The following is a 17,369-nucleotide window of genomic DNA, read 5'->3' on the forward strand; positions in this document are numbered from 1 at the left end:
ATACTACAGAAGAGTACCAAGGGCCCCAGAACTCTGCACTAAAATACTACTCATTTTTCATTCTTCTGAAGGAAGTTCTTAGCTCAGCTAAGTTCAACTGGCTCTTGCTGATGCCAGCCTGTCATCCAGAATCCATAAACACCCTGAAAAAAGAAGTAGCTCTAGGAATTGTTCACTGGCCTATGCATTTCTGGGCATCTTTCACAGAAGAGGATTTTCTTTGTTATTCCAGAAAAGCACTCTGCAGGGTGAATCACCTGTATCTTACAGGTGATAGGGTAGGGGCATTACATTAAGTACATTAAAATAGTGGCAGGGAAACTCTTCATTAGCAGTCTCTGTGCTGTCAGCTCTGATCTCATGTTTGCCAGAAAGGTTCATCCAGCCAAACAGGGGAGTTGAAGCAAAGCTGATATTATGGCAGTTGTTTTGATAAAGTGAAGACACAAGCATAAAGACCTTCATTTCCTTTTATCTTTTGTTTCCATCTAGGAAAAGATTTTCCACCTGCAAAATATCTGAACGACCCCTGCCATATCTCCTACCCACATGTGAGCAGAAATACTTCCTTCATTCCCTGCTTAGCTGAACTTTTTTTTTTTTTTTTTTTTTTTTTTTTTGAGAAAAAAAAGGATACCGTAGTTTTCTTGAAGCAGATTGTACTTCATTTTATTGTAGTCTTGTATGCAATTGACAACTTCTGCTGACTCCAGCAGTGGGATAATAACTACTGGGACATGCTGTGGTTACTGAATAATAACTGCTGGGACAAAATCTGGTTACTGGACCAGGTTATTGAACAGCTGACTAGATGCAAAAATCTAGGTATATAGCACCTACATCCATAACATCTAGGTATATAGCATCTATAGCATGACTTTCTGCAACATGCTTCTCTCACTGAATGCAGCATGAGCAAGAGGTCATGGACTGTTCTAGCATGCTCACGTACTTGTTGATATAATGAGAAACAACACTGAACGTAAGCAGACTAGCTACAAGATTGTAGTATGCTGAGCGCAGTGGAGAGAAATTTAATCCATATTAATTCTTGAAAGAACAAGATAGGATCCTGTTGTTTTAAAGTGTAAGAGAAGTGGATCATGATTTGAGACAGGAGACATGAGAGAAAAATCTGCATTGTGGTATACTTTCACTCAAGTGCCTCAAGTTGACCCTGAAATTAATTCAAATCTGTGTTATCCAGCAGACAGAACAACTACCAGGTTGAGTTACATCCTGCCAGTTTTGCAATTAAAATGGATTTCATTCCAAAATATTAATTTTGTGAAAAAAAAAAAAAATCTATTCCTGGGAAACACTGTTTTGTGGCCAGAATTCTTATATGCTTTTTTAGCTAAATAAAGATGTGTTGTTTCAGAATTATGACTCAGCAAAGGTTATCTACAGTAGATGTAGATGTAGCATTATCATCAGTATTTCAATAGACAGAGGATGGCTAATAATTTATCCGCCTTCTTGAGTTCAAAAGTTCACTTTTGAACCATTTTGGGTTCAGTGCTAGGTTTTGTTGATGTCACAAAGTTCATTGAAATAGCATTTAACCCTTCTCTATATACATTTCATAGCATACCTTCAGTATGTTGTGATACAAATGTTTGAAAGAAACAAAAATAAATTATATCTAGTGTGTTCAGTTTAGCAGACCTTGATGCTACTGATGCAGACATGGGTTTGATTTTCCTGTGACCATTTTACTCAGTCATCTAGTAATCTAAGGATCAAAAATAGGCATAGAGAATGCAAATACCTAGGCACAATAATTTCTGAGGGATGAATTCTCAGAGCATGTAAACTTGATTGATGATTTGTACTGGCTGTAGATCTCACTTAACATATGCTCATTCTAGTTTGTAAATTTGTAAGTACATGAATATTTAATTTGATTTCAGGCATAACCTACATTTGTGAATGCTGTTGTTTATTTTGCATCAGTAAGTGGATATTTTGTGCCTGGCGGCTGTGCAACAGTCTCTAAAACTTATCTCCATTTGTTTTCTTCTCCTAATTCTAGTCTTTAAGATAATGATTTTTTTTTGTTTGTTTTCTGCTTTTGCTAAATTCAGTATGCTGTGTGGAATACTCTGCAGAAGAAAATTCTTTTCCTTGAAGCATGAAGTCAGTGCTAGAAATGACCTCTGTCATTACACTTGAAATAAAACAAAGGTAAAGAATACTTTTCCTTGTTTACTGGAGGAAGCTGCAGTTTTGACTCTATCTTCAGTTTTCAGGAGAATTAGTTGTCTTGGAGAATATGTCCTTGTTTGTGATTTATGCTTCTATTTCATATTAGTGACTAGATATATGTGTGAGGGATTCCTTTGCTTTCATACTCATTCTGTTTCTTTTGAACTCATACAGATGAGTTCATATAATTGTTCTATTTTAATTATGTACTTGGCTTTGGATTTGAGAACAGAAGACAAACAAACAAACAAAAACTTTGAAAAATATTGCAATTCCAGTTATATTTCTAAGTCTGTTACATATTGCAAGAAGGAAAAAGTGAAACATCAGGAGTTGAAACTGCAGAGAACAGAGGTCCAGATCCTTGCAGGTATCTAACATGTATAATGAATCATGGATTTCATTAGGAGACATTTAAACTAGAAAGCTGAAAGCATGGATGAAACTTAAGTAATTTGTTTATTATTCCTTTTATTGATTTTTAATTTCTCTACATTCTGTAGGGTTTAGCCTGAATAGGTATTTTTGGTGGGAATGTTACAAGTATGTCCGTGCACATTTAAACTCTTAGTGATTATCTCTGATAAATGTCTCTACTTTAAACATATGGATTTTTTTTTCCTGTTTGTTATATGTGATGAAACTAAGATTCTCCAAGCTACTCAAGACCTGAATACTGTTACAACAAATAAAATCTGAGTTTTAGTGAAGAAATGTGTTAGTATTCAACAGTTTAAAAAAAAAAAAAAAGTAAAAAAAATCTTTATTTGAAAAAGAAACTGCCATCAAACAGAGCTGAGAAAAAAAACACAAACGTGGAATACAATAAGCAACATTCACAAGCTTTCTTGAAGTTCTCATAGTTGTCATATATCTGCTGTGTATATACATACATGTAACCAGTTATTGAGATTGACATAAATAGCAGGTGTGGATGTGGTAATGAGAGCAATAGAGATCAATAACCAATCACAATCCCCTTTTAGAATATATTCTGCATAATGCTCAAGCATATATGTCACCCCAAAGAACGACAGCTGATTTAAGTCATTAGATAGAAGCTAGCGTCCTTAATAATGGCAGCAGTACTTTGCTTCCCAGGGTGATTGCTAACTGACCAAAGCATTTCTTGGTTTTGATGGTCTACTGAAGATATAAACACTCAAGGGTTTCTGCAAATCATCAATAAAGCATTATGCAGCTTCTGCAGTACTCGGCCACTGATGTTGCCAAGAACACTCATATCAAACTATTTACGATAGCTGTGAAAACACCACCACCAGAGATCAAGTGGATATCTTTCCTTGCAATACGTGACTCTAGATTGGTGCTTCCAGAAAGCTACATTCAATGCAGTTCTGTCAACTGCATTACAGACTCATGGATTTTTCTTCCTGTCAGTTTTGAATAGCATTTTCACAATTGAACTTTTAAAATCACTTTGATATGCTCATTCTCTGTCTCTTTGAGGTCTCATTAAGGCATGTGGTCATTCTTGGAGGTTTTGCATGACTTCTGCATATTACGGTGTTGGTAGGGAATATGTAGTTTACAGTGAATGTTACATGCATTTTCACGAACATACTAATGACTCTGAGAAGTAGCAGGTGTAAGACATACTTAAATAGCAAAGCTACTCTGTGACTAGGGAGAAGTACACTGACGAAGACCAGCTTGTTTTCATAGGTTGCTCTGCAATGTGAGATCATTGTTGATGAGAAAATTTTGGAGAAATCACTAAGATTTTTTTAATAGTGTACTTTTTTGGTCCTTTTTTTTTTTCCTTGCTCCATTATCTTGTCCTCAGAAAGAATGCACTTACTTTCTGAAGGCAAAAATTAGTGTGCTAACCACCATGACTGTTAGGTAATCCTAACTTTATTATGGTCTATTTGGGTACTGCTCCATTTGCAGAAAGGTTGATGGCATGTATGAGAGGCAGCAATGAGAAACTGAGAATGCTAGCAAGCCAGATGCTGATTCCTGAGCAATGTTGTTTACAGTGATAGGTATATGCAATTTTATTGTTAAATACCACAATATAGACAGAAAGATTAGGAAAAGCAACCCTCCCTGTCTGTCAGGACATGGATCTTGACTCTTCTTTGACCTCAGTGCACTCAGACCCTGACTTAGTTTTATGAGTTTTTTTCTCGTGAGGTGATAACTGTAAAGAAGAAACTACACCAACCATTATGACATTTTCTAACGGGGAAGAAATGTATATAATGGTATGTCTTGCATTGTGGCCTGTTACTGATGGTTTCATTGGAAATTTTTATTGGAAAAATGATGCAGGGGAAATAAAACTTCCACCAAACAGCTTGCCTAATACTTTAACTGTAAAGCATAAAGAGAACAAGTTTCTAACTGGTAAAAATGTTTCTGAACTCTCACAAGGTATGTTTTGTTTGTAATCTTAGGGTCTTGAAAGACCAAATCATCAAGGCTGGTACTTAACACCCCACACTCCAACAAAATAGCCTTTCAGTCTAGGCAGGATTTTTTATGAGCAGTTTATAATCCATATCAAAATAAGGATTTATAAAGGAAGTGCTGACACAAATTTAGAACAGGATCCAATAAAAATGTTGTATGGCTTATGGAGTTCACAAACCTGCATAAGGTCACAGCTTTTGTCCTCAACCCCCCACAGCCTCAAAATGTGCTGTTGTTAGGTGCATGTGGATTTTTGTGGTAGCAAAGCCAAGCAAAAGAGAGAATAATTGAATTTGGCCTCTAATGACAGCAATGCAAATGTGTCACTCCATGTGTTCTACAACCTTTGCTTGTATAGTAAGTGACATGATATTACATTCTGAAGAGTAAGAAACACTTTTCTGACACAGAAGGTTGGGGAGAAAAGTAAGATTATGTGAGTTAAGTTTGAGTGAGTGACAGATGGGTTGAGAAAAACAGATTTATTTAATGTTATCTGCACTTAAAAACAAACAAAACAAATAAACAGAAATTGTGATGCATCTCGTCTCCTTGCTGATTTTCTTAGCAACACAATCTGCAGCAGTGGTCCTGTGTGGCAGGAAATTATCTGAAATAATGAACTGGACAAATATATTAAAACTGATACTCTTCACATCAGCATCAAAAATATAGAACCTGCCAAAAAATTCTAATTGCAGTATACTCTGTCCAAATTATTTTACTACTTGCCAAGGAGATCTTTGAAATATTTGGCAGAGTCTTCCACCAGGAGAAAATTAAAAAAGGGAATGAGGTGGAACACAATAAACAAACAGCCCCCACAATAAAATAGCAGGTTTGGGGGGTTAGTCCTTTTATGAAGAGCTGCTAACTGCATAACTCATACTAGGTAACTGCAATCAGAAATAATTTATCAGTGTTATCAGAGAGAAACAAAACACACTTAGATAAAAACCCTTCCAAACTTAAAGGTGATTATTTTTAGAACAGCTGCCTGAATACTATGATATTGACAAGGTGAATTGATATTTAAGATCAAATAAAATATCTTTCTATTCATTTACCTTGATGGACAAATATGACACATTAAATAATGTAGAGAAATGTCACTGGCTAAGCCAATTGCAAATTAAGCTCTCATGAATAACTCTAAAATATAGTTTTAAAATAGTTCCATGATCTTGGTTCACAGCCCCAGGTAACAGGAACCTGTCACAACAGTGACTTAAAGAGATTTATGATCTCGTATTAGCATGAAACTAAATACAATCAAAATCTTTCTTATTTTTCCTTTTTGTTTCCTATATATACACGGTAAATTACTAAGTATTATTTTGTCTTCATCTATGTATTTGTGAGATGGGAGTAGCACAAACACTATTCATAGGATGTGTCTGAAGAAGCATCGTGAGATTTTGTTTCAGTTCACAAGGTGTATACTGAGCAGAAAGATGTTAAAATACAGCTGCTAGTTCTGTCTAATTGGATCCCAGGCTCTATTTGTTGTAACCATTCTGTTTTTAGTATTCTAAAAACATTTTCAGGTTTTCATATCCATTATGGTGTCTTTGGTGGGTATACTTGATCATAGTGTGCCAGATCAAAGGTGTATTTAGGCAAGATTTTGACTCTAGACGACATTAATGCCTGTGAATCCTGCTTATGAAACAAAATTCACAGGAGGTTTGAGCTGCACAGCTAAATTTCAGTCCTTTAAGTAGATCTTCCTTCTGAGCTCTGCTGCCTTGGCCACAGACTTAGCGTGACTCCCGTTTCCTCCAACACCTTTTCTTTTCTGAGGGCTGGGAGTGGGAAGCACGAAATATTTCTGGATCATGTGTACCAGGGAGAGCTCTACTATGAGAGGATGGAGTGGTACCAGCAATGGTTGGTTCCCTCCACCTTTGCAGCTCCCAAGAGAGGTCAGAAACTGATTAGAGGACCCAGGTCAGAGATTTTTGAACTCTGAATTTGGCAGGCAAATGGAGGAGAAACAGTTTTATGGTACTTTGTTTTAAGATGTATTTATTTGTAACTGTGAAAGCTGCAGCTATATTGTGTTACTGCATCAGGATCCTAAGCAGATGTTTAGATTTTACAGAAAAGGGCATATGGAGGAATTTTTAGTTTTCCATAAAAAAAAAAAAAAAAAGTTACCTCGTGTTTTATACACTGATGCTTACAAGAAGACAATCTATGTCATTACACCAAGCTGTTTTAACCTAAAGATTTTTTTTTTTTCCTTTCTGATAAGGTTAAGTAAATCAAGATAAATGTGTAGTCTCCCTCCATAATACTGGAGCCAACACACTGCATCATTTTTGAAGAAGCTTGAAAGGAAATGACATAGGAATTTCTAAGGGTAGGATTTCTCAGACTTTTCTGTAATGTGATCATAACCTAACAGAAAGATGATGTAACTAATCAGTTTATTCATTTCATAGTTGCATAGACTATCTCTTGTTTCCATTTACATTTATATAGCAAACCTGTTGTTGAAGCCTGACCAATTGGTATGTGGAAAATATGTATTGGAGGGAAGGAATAACGTTGTATTAGTTTTCTCTTCATATGATTTATTATTATTATTAATTTTTATACAAGGACCATACCAAACATCGTTGTCCCTGCAAACCAGTAGAAAAGGCTGTGTGAACTCTGCCAGTCTCCACATTGCAATTGTTTGTTGAAGAACGTAAATGGGGAGCATCTACCTGTATATTTTAGTTCAACCCAGGTGTATACTTTCAAACAGTCTCCCAGTTGTCCCCACTTTACTTGCTTTGATATGCATTGGCAAGTGATCTTGGAGTACATGAACTGGATTCCTTTCAGATGAAACTATGTTGGAAGATATGCTACAGCATTGAGGCTAATGTATTCCAGCTGATACAGGACTTCCAGGCCATGGGAAGAATGATCCAAAGTTTAACAAAAAAGCAAACCAAAAAATCAGAAAGGCCCAAAGCATTATCCCTCAAATGCTTAATGTGTGGAATTTGGGTCCTCAGCAACAACTTTTTCACATTTAAATACTCTTCGCATTGGTGTGTAGTGCACGATAATGTAGATGTAGGTGTTTATTATTAGTAACCATTGTTTTAACAGAGTTCCAGCTTTAACTTGTTGAGATTACATATTTTTGTACACAGAGTTTTGGATCTGCATCACCATTTTTTCTATGTGATTCATGATGATTGAGACTGTCTTGAAGCTGTCTTAAAGAAGAAAATTCTTCTTAAGGAAGATCCCTCAAGTTTATCTATCTCTATTTTGTCAGTGGATTTCAAGATACAGGAAAAAAAAAATGAAATCAAAGTTACTCTATTCTCTGTTTAACATTTAAGTGGTAGTTCTTCTGTAGAATCTGATTTGAGGTATGTATATATAAAGAATACCTGTATATAGGTGTATTTACCTACAGAAAAGGATGCTCAGGGGAAACATTATGACTCCCTGCAACTACCTCAAAGAAGGTTGTAGCAGAGTGGTGGTCAGTCGCTTCTCCCAAGCAACAAGTGATAGGACAAGAGGAAATAGCTTCAAGTTGCACTAGGGGAGGATTAGGTTGGATATTAGGAAAAAAATTATTCACCGTTGTGAGGCATCGGAATAGGCTGCCTAGGGGAGCAGATGAGTCACCATTCCTGGAGGTATTCAAAAGACAAATAGATGTAGTGCTTAGGGGCGTGGTCTAGTGGTAGACTTGGTGCTAGATTAATGGTTGGACTTGATCTTAGAGGTCTTTTCTAATGTAAATGATTCTATGATCCTGTGTTTCTATATGCCTCCATTTTGTCCAGAGACAAATCTCTAAACACTGGAATAGCCTTTCCAAGCATTGGGAAATTCTAAGTACAAATCTGAATCTTTCACTTGGTCTCATATATAACATTATCAGGAAAAAAATAAAAATTCACTTCTTACATGGGCCAGTTCATGTTTTCTCATCTGGCTACTAAAGGAGCTCTGCCAGATTTGAGTTCTTTGCTGAAATACTGTTTCAGGTGAAGAGATGTGCATACTGATTACTTGCATGTAGAGATTATTGGGTTCTGATAAGCTTCAACTGATGACTCTATGCAGTTGATTGGCATTGTCATAAAAAGCATATATTTTTTTTCTGCATTATGAATTAGAGTGTACCAAGTAGCAGATACTCACAAAAATGTAGTAGGTTATTACTAAGTCTTTGTAGAGGAATTTTAGACTCTGTTGTAATTATCGTTCTGCTTACTAAATCTTCTATGTTTTGTAAATACATAGGTAGCAAAACCACCAAAGAAAAGCTGTTTTCCTTGGTTAAATTAGCATTCTGGGTTGGATGCCACCAAACTCCCTAATTAAGTTTAGTACAGTAAAAGAGGATGATATGCATGAGACTGCAATACCATGTGCATAGTACCTAATGGTACAGGCCAATAACACAAACCTGGCAAAATGTTAGGATAAGTATGCGTTATGGATGAGGCATTTTTGCTGCTGCTGCTGCCTGATATGACACACATGGTTTCCAGTAGCTAAATGTATGGTAGTTAGTTTCTGCATCCAACACTGCTGTTCTTCTACTGACTGCTTACATCAACTAGCCTTACATTTGTTTTATTGCTTCTGTTGTCACTTTATTTATTATGCTTTTATATAGCTTTATAGATGTTTGCAGCACTTTATAAAACATAGAATTAGACAACCTTGTTGCCACAAAGAGCTTGCAATCAAAGTTCTGATCTTGCACTGAACTTTTATTCAATGTATAATCCCACTGAACTTAATGGAATGCCACACAAGAATAGAGTCTACAAACAGATCCCACTGTAAGGCTTGGTCTTAATATGCCAACAACTCGATACTAATCCAGAAGTTGAGGGTGAGCATCCAGGCATAAATATGTGTCTTTACATCTTGGCCTATGCCATAGCTATAATCTCTGCCATTCATGTCACAGTGCAAGGAATCTGCTTTCTCTGGTTATGATGACCATTAATCTTTCTAAAATAAAATATGGTCCCTACTTCCATGTCTGCATGAACCTCATTTTGCTGGAGTCAAGTAATGAGAAAACACTCATGACTGTAACTAAAATGGTTTGAGAACTGGGATCTCTTAAAATATTTCTTAATTTTCTCCTCATTCTGGCACCAAGGCAAATGGGTAGGTGAGTCCAAGAAAAATAAGAATTATCCAAATATTATTTAACATAAGTCACACAGGTCCCGAATTCCCAACAAGATACATCAGATGTAATAGTTAGCACTTTGTATCCTTACAATGGAAAATAGCAAGTGTTGTAAAGCTGAGATTATCCTAAATAAGGATTGTTCAAGTTCTTTAGACCTCTGTCCACAGAGGAACTTGTGAAGTCTCATTGCTTGTGAAAGTAAGTCCATTGTATTTTAGTAGTATAAATCTGGAATTAGGAATTTCACATCAGGTACCTGAGACTGAGAATATTTTTGTCTCTAAAATTTGTTGTTTAAGTTTTGGAATAGTGCTATGACTTCTTTGTTCAAATTCTAATACCGTTAAATAATCTGCACTTCTGGTCATGGCAATAATTTGGTGTTAGCAAGTGGTTGGCTGGAGTGGTTACTGATGGAGTTTTATATAAAGAAGTATAAAGCATGTAGTTTATTGTAAAAGTAAAGTCCAGATAATTTAAGGCCTGAGTCTAAAATGTGGCTTAATATCTTTTGATTCCTTACCAGTTCTGGAATGATCTGGCAGATAATCAAGTCTCCAATTAAGATTCGAGCAATTCATGTTCTTCTAGCCTACACCTCTCTGCCTCTGTCATAAAGAGCATGGAAAGACCACTGAAGGTAGGGAACTGCTAGTAGTGGTCTTGTCCTCAGCCCTCCTGACAGAACAAATGGAGAAAGTGAAGGCATGTCAGGGTTCACCTCCAGTAGAGTTTGATTTGTGCAAGCTTTTAAAGCTGTAAAACAAGAGTGCAGTCCTGGTTACCCAGCTACTTGTACAGAGGGAGCTACTGGAATTCACTATGGCACTTTGTGTGTCCATCTACATGGATTTACTCCAAAAAGGAGTTTATCCCAGGTGGGGATGAACTCCCCACTGAGCTCACCAGCTTGAATTGATTATGAAAATGTTAATTTCTCATGTAACTTCAGGATTTTATTTATTTATTTAGTTATTTTTGGTGCGTTCTTTGTGTATGGGGGACAAAAAGAAAAGGTCTTATCATTTCACAATATAAGCCTGTCTTTAGCAATTGGCCTTTCTAGGGAGTGGGTTAATTCATATCTGTCTAACAAGGAGTTGTTTGTGTTCAGTACTGGACACTGTCAGACAAGCATGCTGAAGCAGTTGGGATCTGATCCATCATAACGCTTCGGATAGTCCTGAAGTAGCTAACAAATATCACATGAAAACAGGTGCCAAGAATATCACATATATTTGGGCTGATACATAAATGCCCTATTCAGTTTCTTGTTTTCTCTTGTCAAACCCATTGTACCTATTAGGGTTTTAACTGAAATTGTTTTAGGTCTGATTTTTTTGTGTGAAGCTTGCACAAGTTGAGGAGATATGTGGTATAGCTGCTGAATTTGTCCCTCTATCAATGAAAATAAGTGGTCTAGAAGGCTGGAATGGTTTGAACCTAACTTTAGCCATAACAAAACAATGCTTCAAGAAAGACAAAGGAAAGGGATACAAGTGACATCTCAGCTTCACATCAAACCAATAAAAATAATTTGTCCTGGGACGGCATTTAAAATACTCCTCTTTAATTGCAACGAGTGGGTCCTTGGCTTTAAACTAGCTGGGACCAGTATAGGCAGACAGATTTTAACACCCAATGAGGCTTATCACCCAATTTCCAAAAGGGAATATTTATCCTATTTTTAGATGGTTTTTGTTTGCTGAACATTTCTGAAGATATGATCATATAATACTGATTGTACTGTATGCCAGAATGGTGGAATCATTCCCAACCTTTTTCTTACATCTTTTTCTTATGTCTAGATTCCTATTTGGAGGAAGAATATCCCCAGATTTATAAATGTCTAGCCCTGAAAATGCTTAGCAACTGCATGTAATCTGCATTTTTATCCTGCAAAGAGTAAGTAGAAACCCTTTGGGTGTGTGTTGTATATGTTAATGGTCTGGACTACTGCTTAGTACTTCAGAATAGTTCCTCACTCATTTTCTGCAGCCAACTACTTGTAGATCTTTGCAGATTTTAGTGCTAAAAAAAGCCCTCAAAATTGTAAACATGTTCAGTCATGTGAGAATCTATCAATCTAGTACATCTTGGAAATGCAAACCATATTCTGAAGGAAAATGATAAATGAGAAGACGGTATAAAGCTGAACCCAAGACTGTACTTGAGGCTTGCTTAGTCTTTTCTTGGCAAACACTTTAATCTTTTCTTCTGATACTCCATATCTAGGGTGCCAGCTGTGTGGGCAATATGAATACTTCTTTCCCATGTTGTATTTTTCTCTTGTAGGTTGTGACCCTTTTCAGAACACATCAGCAGAATTAAAAGGGCTGAGGGGGAGTTTTCACTTGCTTTCTGATGGCAAGGTAGGACTTTCATGTATGTCTGACTAGTTTAAGGAATGACTGCTTGGTAATGGAGGAGTGGATAAAAAATATTAAAGAAAAGTTCACACAGTATGGGAAATATATTACGCTGTTGCTCTGAAAAACACAAGTTATGTTTATAGTATGCATCATCTAATCTCTCCTCCTCACTCTTTCTTTCTTTCTGAATATCTCTGCTTCACTTCAGTTCCTTTGCTCATTTTATTATTAGGAACATTTACGGGAAAGAGAATTTATGGTCTCCTTCTGCTAATAAATGTTAAGGAATATGACTTAAAATAGGGAATACACAGCAGGAGATGATGAACTCTTAATAAACAAATATCCTGTTTTCATGCAAATATTCTTAGTAACACAAACAAAACAAAGCAGAAAGGGAAATGCAGCCAAAGTGTTATACAAACTGTGGTGTAATTAAATAGGACGGATTTCAGAATTTTCCAGAGGCCAAGAAGAGTTTCAAGTTATCCTTCAGATTTTTCCAGCTCAGTCCTTCACATGGTTTCATCCCATAATATTGGATGGAGGGTTGGAAAAGGAGAATTGGAAGAATGACAAAGTAACCTGAGAACTTTGCAAAAATTCTTAGTGCCTGTCTTGCTCCATATCTTCTCCTTGACAAGAGACTGACCTTATAACTTGGCAGATTTTGTTGCTTGATGGTTTTGGAGTTTTAAAATTTACCAAGGTCATGTTGTGATTATTGTTCTGGTGGAAATACCATCTCCCTCCACAACCATAATCATGATACTCTGCAAAAGGTATTGATGCTACTTAATTGGCATTAACTCGAACATTTGTCCATATTAACATGCTGGAATAAAATTCAGCAGTTTTCCTAATGGTGTAATAGTGGCATAAAAACTGGGGAGTGATTAATGAGAAAGGAAAATTTAAATCATACGGTCATTTGGATACAACAAATAGCATGTCTGAATATGGCCAAATTCTCCCTACACCTACTAGCTAAGGGGACAGCTGTAATTACAGGAGAGGGGTCCCAATTTTGGAAACAATGAATAAAGATTTGGAAATGAAAATGGATAATTATTGATTGTTACCTTCTGGGCCACTGCTGTGGCCAAAACAGCTGATATGATCCATACACAAACAAGCAAAGGAATCTCAAGACACATTTTATTTGGTCTTGATACAGTGGTTATTGGGTTCTAAGTGTGCCCAAACATTAAGTTTTCAGGTTGGATGGTCAAAATCTGATCAGAAAACAAATGCCAGGATAAAGAAGGCATTAGGAAATATCTATGTTTTGCATTCATATTTATATTGTTTAGTCTTACTATGACAAGGTGTTATTGTTGATACATACCTCTAAGGTGAATAAAACTTGAAAATTGGGATAACCAGTCTAGCAGAGAAAGTTGTCAGAAGATCCAATGACTCCAAGTTGAAAACTTGGATAAATTAATATTAGAAAGAAGGAGCACATTATTAATTATCACTGGAGAATTTTCCTAAGGGTTGTTGTGGAGTCTGTTACACTGCCATTTTTTACATCACAATTGTGTACTTTGACAAAAGAGAAGCAAAATACTCACTTTCATCCAGAGTGTATTGTTTTCTTTTTGGGACAGATGTACCATCTGTCCCGAAGAGTAAATTAATGTCAATTTTCTCTCATTTTGAACTATGTAGATCTTAGCCCAGACTTAGTTTGTGCCCAAATTCAGATCTGAGCTTTGTGGCTAGTCTTTATCTTGTTTGTATATCAAACCAAAGCCTATTTCATGAAAACTCTTGAATTACACAAAGTCATTTATGTAGCCAAAATTTGTGTCTGGCTCAAAACCTTCTATTGTGTTGAAACAGTATATGGTTTCAGCTATCTTTAAATCTGGGGAAAGTCTGTACTTGAACTTCACAGTTTGAGAGCTTCTGTTTTTTCTTTGTTATACTCATGGGATTGCAGGCATGTACCATGCATACTGTTGTATAAATGCCTCATGGTTCCTGACTTTGTCAAAGGAAGAGGTTTTCTATCTGCTGAAATGTTGTGATACACTTACCAGGTTATAGCCAGAACAATCATATCATCCTTGGAAAGAGTATGGGACAGATATAACTCACTGATAATTTTGAGTCATTACAGTCTTTTATTCTTTCCTACTTTTACTAGGTTTTATTTACATTGAGGGAAAATATCTCTAAGAGTAATAATTTGCAGGAATTTTGTTTGAAACTGTAGTAAATTTGCTTGATGGGTACATCATGATACTGGGCACGCTTACAAGAGCTTAGTGGTGTGGTCCTGGGATGTATAAGGGAAATGGGGCTGTTCAGGGGCTTGGAGCCAAGCTGCAAACTCAGCTCCTCCAGAGCACGCTGGTTGTAAGTACCCAGCCCGAGAGACATGCATGTGAATATTTCTCCCCTGCCAAGGTGCTTTTTCCTCTGAAATTTGTCACATTTGTAATATTCAGGATAAATCATTTCTTCACTGTTCATCTTAAACCTGTTAAGAATAATACAGGGTGTCTGGCCTGGGCCAGCAAGTGCTGTCCCACATAACTGAAGGCCAAACACATGGCAGGTTTAGATGGCTTGAATAACATCTACTCCAAAGAGCATTTTGCTGCAGGTGCCGTAAGCCTCACAACAAACATTAGACCCCACAGTATAAAACAGAATGTCACAACTGTACTATATCTTCTATTTCATTGGCATATAATTGTCATTTAAGCAACATGGCCACCATTTGCTATGAGCCTACTGATAAGTCTTTTGCCTGGTTCTTGAAGTGAAATAATCTGACAATTCAAAAAATCTCTGTGTTGCACCATTGAGTACTAATGGCCATTAAAAAGTTCTTGGAATCATTTCCTTGGTAATTTTGAACCTATTAAATAGGCTGACCTTTGAAGTTTAAAGACGGGATAATTTTGGACGAAGGTCCCCTTTTGCAATTTATGCCATAAATCATTTTACATTTTTCATTTCAATATTGATTAAAAATATTTATTCTAGCAGGCTTCTGGCTTTTACCTTTTAAAACAATAAAATTGATTAAATTCCTTTAATCAACTTTAATTCTTTTCTTTCAGAAAATAAATCCAAATATACAATATATTTCATGGCAAATTCTTGATATATTTTATTCTTTCACATGATGTATGTAATTGATGTATGTTGATGTGTATATATTATTGTGCTTAAAGGATTGATACTGTTTCCTTTGTGGCATGAGAAGCTGATGGATTTTAATTGCCAGATACAGCAGTGCATACAATAGTAAAATGTTGCTGTACCGCATGCTCAACTTTGTTGTCTTCCCTATTAGACTGGAAAATGTTTTAATGACTTCATTTTTTTTTTTTTAAATGATGCCAGGACAACTATGGGCATTGCATGCTTTCAAAAATTCAAATAAAACATATAATTTCAATTTAATCCAAATTTTAGTCATATAAACAGTTGATTAGGAATGAGTAAAACCTTATACAAGAATAAAAAATAAATATAAAGCATCTGTTCCACAGTTTATGTAACATGATCTGTAGTATATTTAATTTCTTTTTTATCCAGAGGTTTATATGAAATTGCATGGTCTGATTTAAAGGGCTAATATGCACTTCAAAACACCTATGGTTTTGCAGCAATGCATTAAGTAACACCCAATATGTTCTCCTGGTTGTCCTCCGTTTGGCTCTATTTGTTGTCCTCTATTTGGCTTGTTCTTGTGGAGAAGGAATGTTACCATTGGCTTTTATGTACTGCTCTCTCTATCAAACAAAGGTGTTAGTACAGAAGTTTATAGTGCTGTAGTCAACTTCTTCCTCTCTTGACAACATATACACCATAGTCTTTTAGGTTTATTTGGGCTGCTGTGTGAAACACTAGGATATCTAGAGTACTTTTCAAAGGAACAAAGTGGAATTAAGTAGTCAACTTTTGCTGAGTCTTAACAATTAAAATGCTTCATTGTACTTTAGTAAGTCATTCCCCAAACAGTGGCCATTACAGCAACAGTAAACATCAACCGAAATGTTGCATCTGCCTTCTCCAAACCTTCTAAAAGGTTTAAAATAAGTTTTCTAAAGTTTGGACCAGGAGTGAAAGTGGACTGAAATTTCCTGAAGTTGAACTTCATGAACTTTTGGATTATTTGCTCACATATTTATACTGGAAAGGATGCATTTTGTATTTGTTTGGTATCATTTCATAATGTATTTATCTTCTGGTAACTTGGAAACATTCTCCAGAATACTTTGTCTAAATATAAAATATTAAAATTGGCCCCTAAAATAGGCATTCCCGTATAATTTGTATGTAATGTCTTTTGTTGTTAAGTATAATGGCTTCTGGACGTATGCTTGGAACCCAAGACTGATCTCATTTTCAGCAATGGAAGATGTACATAGCTCTCTTGAAAACAGACAAAGATCCAAACAGGCCTTTTGGTGAAAAGCTGCCTGTTTTGGAGATTTTTTTTTTTTTTTCCAGTTATGAAGGGTTACTAGCATTTAATTTCTGTTTAGAGAATCTGTAATAATCTTGTTTTGCCTGATCTGCTGTCTCTTAGAGTTGTAATATTGGCTCTCTAGAGCCCATTCAAATGCTTTTAACACTACTTGTTCAAGATTTTGCTTGTTAAGATGATAGTCCTGCATGATTGCAAGTCCTGTAAGGGCTGATGTTCAGAAACACAGAATGGTCTGGATAGGTTTTGATTCAGGGTGTCTAATGCCTGCCTCTTTGTCCTGCTTTCTGAGTACTTTGGAAAACCCTATCATTTGAAATCTCATGATGTGATATTGCTCTTTACTGTGTGATTTGGTACGGGCAAGATCACCCCAATATGCTCTGCCCCAGGTCTTGATTGACAGTGAATATGTGTGGTGGAGGAAATGCACACACACACGTAAAAATATATATTTTTTGAGCCTTGTATTTTATTTTTAGTATTAGTACTTGTGCTAACTTTGTCTCAAACACACAAAGGCCTTTCTATAATCCACCTTTTTATTTATTATGGCTGTAGCCCCATTACTATCCCTGACTCCATTTCACCTACCCATAATGAACACAGTTGTTAACTTTTGAGTAATCATACTTCTTTCCTCACTGATATTCTCAGTAAGCTTTCTGGTACCAAATTCAAATTTCTTATTGTCACCTTTGAGGCTCTTCAT

General features: G+C 36.1%; 1 long non-coding RNA gene across 1 annotated transcript; it reads left to right on the plus strand.

Moving 5' to 3' along the window:
- The first annotated feature begins 6,913 nt into the window (after positions 1–6,913).
- LOC140002367 (uncharacterized) lies at positions 6,914–12,202 on the plus strand. The gene is made up of 3 exons (XR_011808737.1): positions 6,914–7,012; positions 11,638–11,734; positions 12,125–12,202. It is a non-coding gene; the product is annotated as an uncharacterized lncRNA (long non-coding RNA).
- The last annotated feature ends 5,167 nt before the right edge of the window (positions 12,203–17,369 follow it).

This window comes from Anas platyrhynchos, chromosome 4 (genome assembly GCF_047663525.1).
Source record: "Anas platyrhynchos isolate ZD024472 breed Pekin duck chromosome 4, IASCAAS_PekinDuck_T2T, whole genome shotgun sequence".
Classification (NCBI taxonomy): domain Eukaryota; kingdom Metazoa; phylum Chordata; class Aves; order Anseriformes; family Anatidae; genus Anas; species Anas platyrhynchos.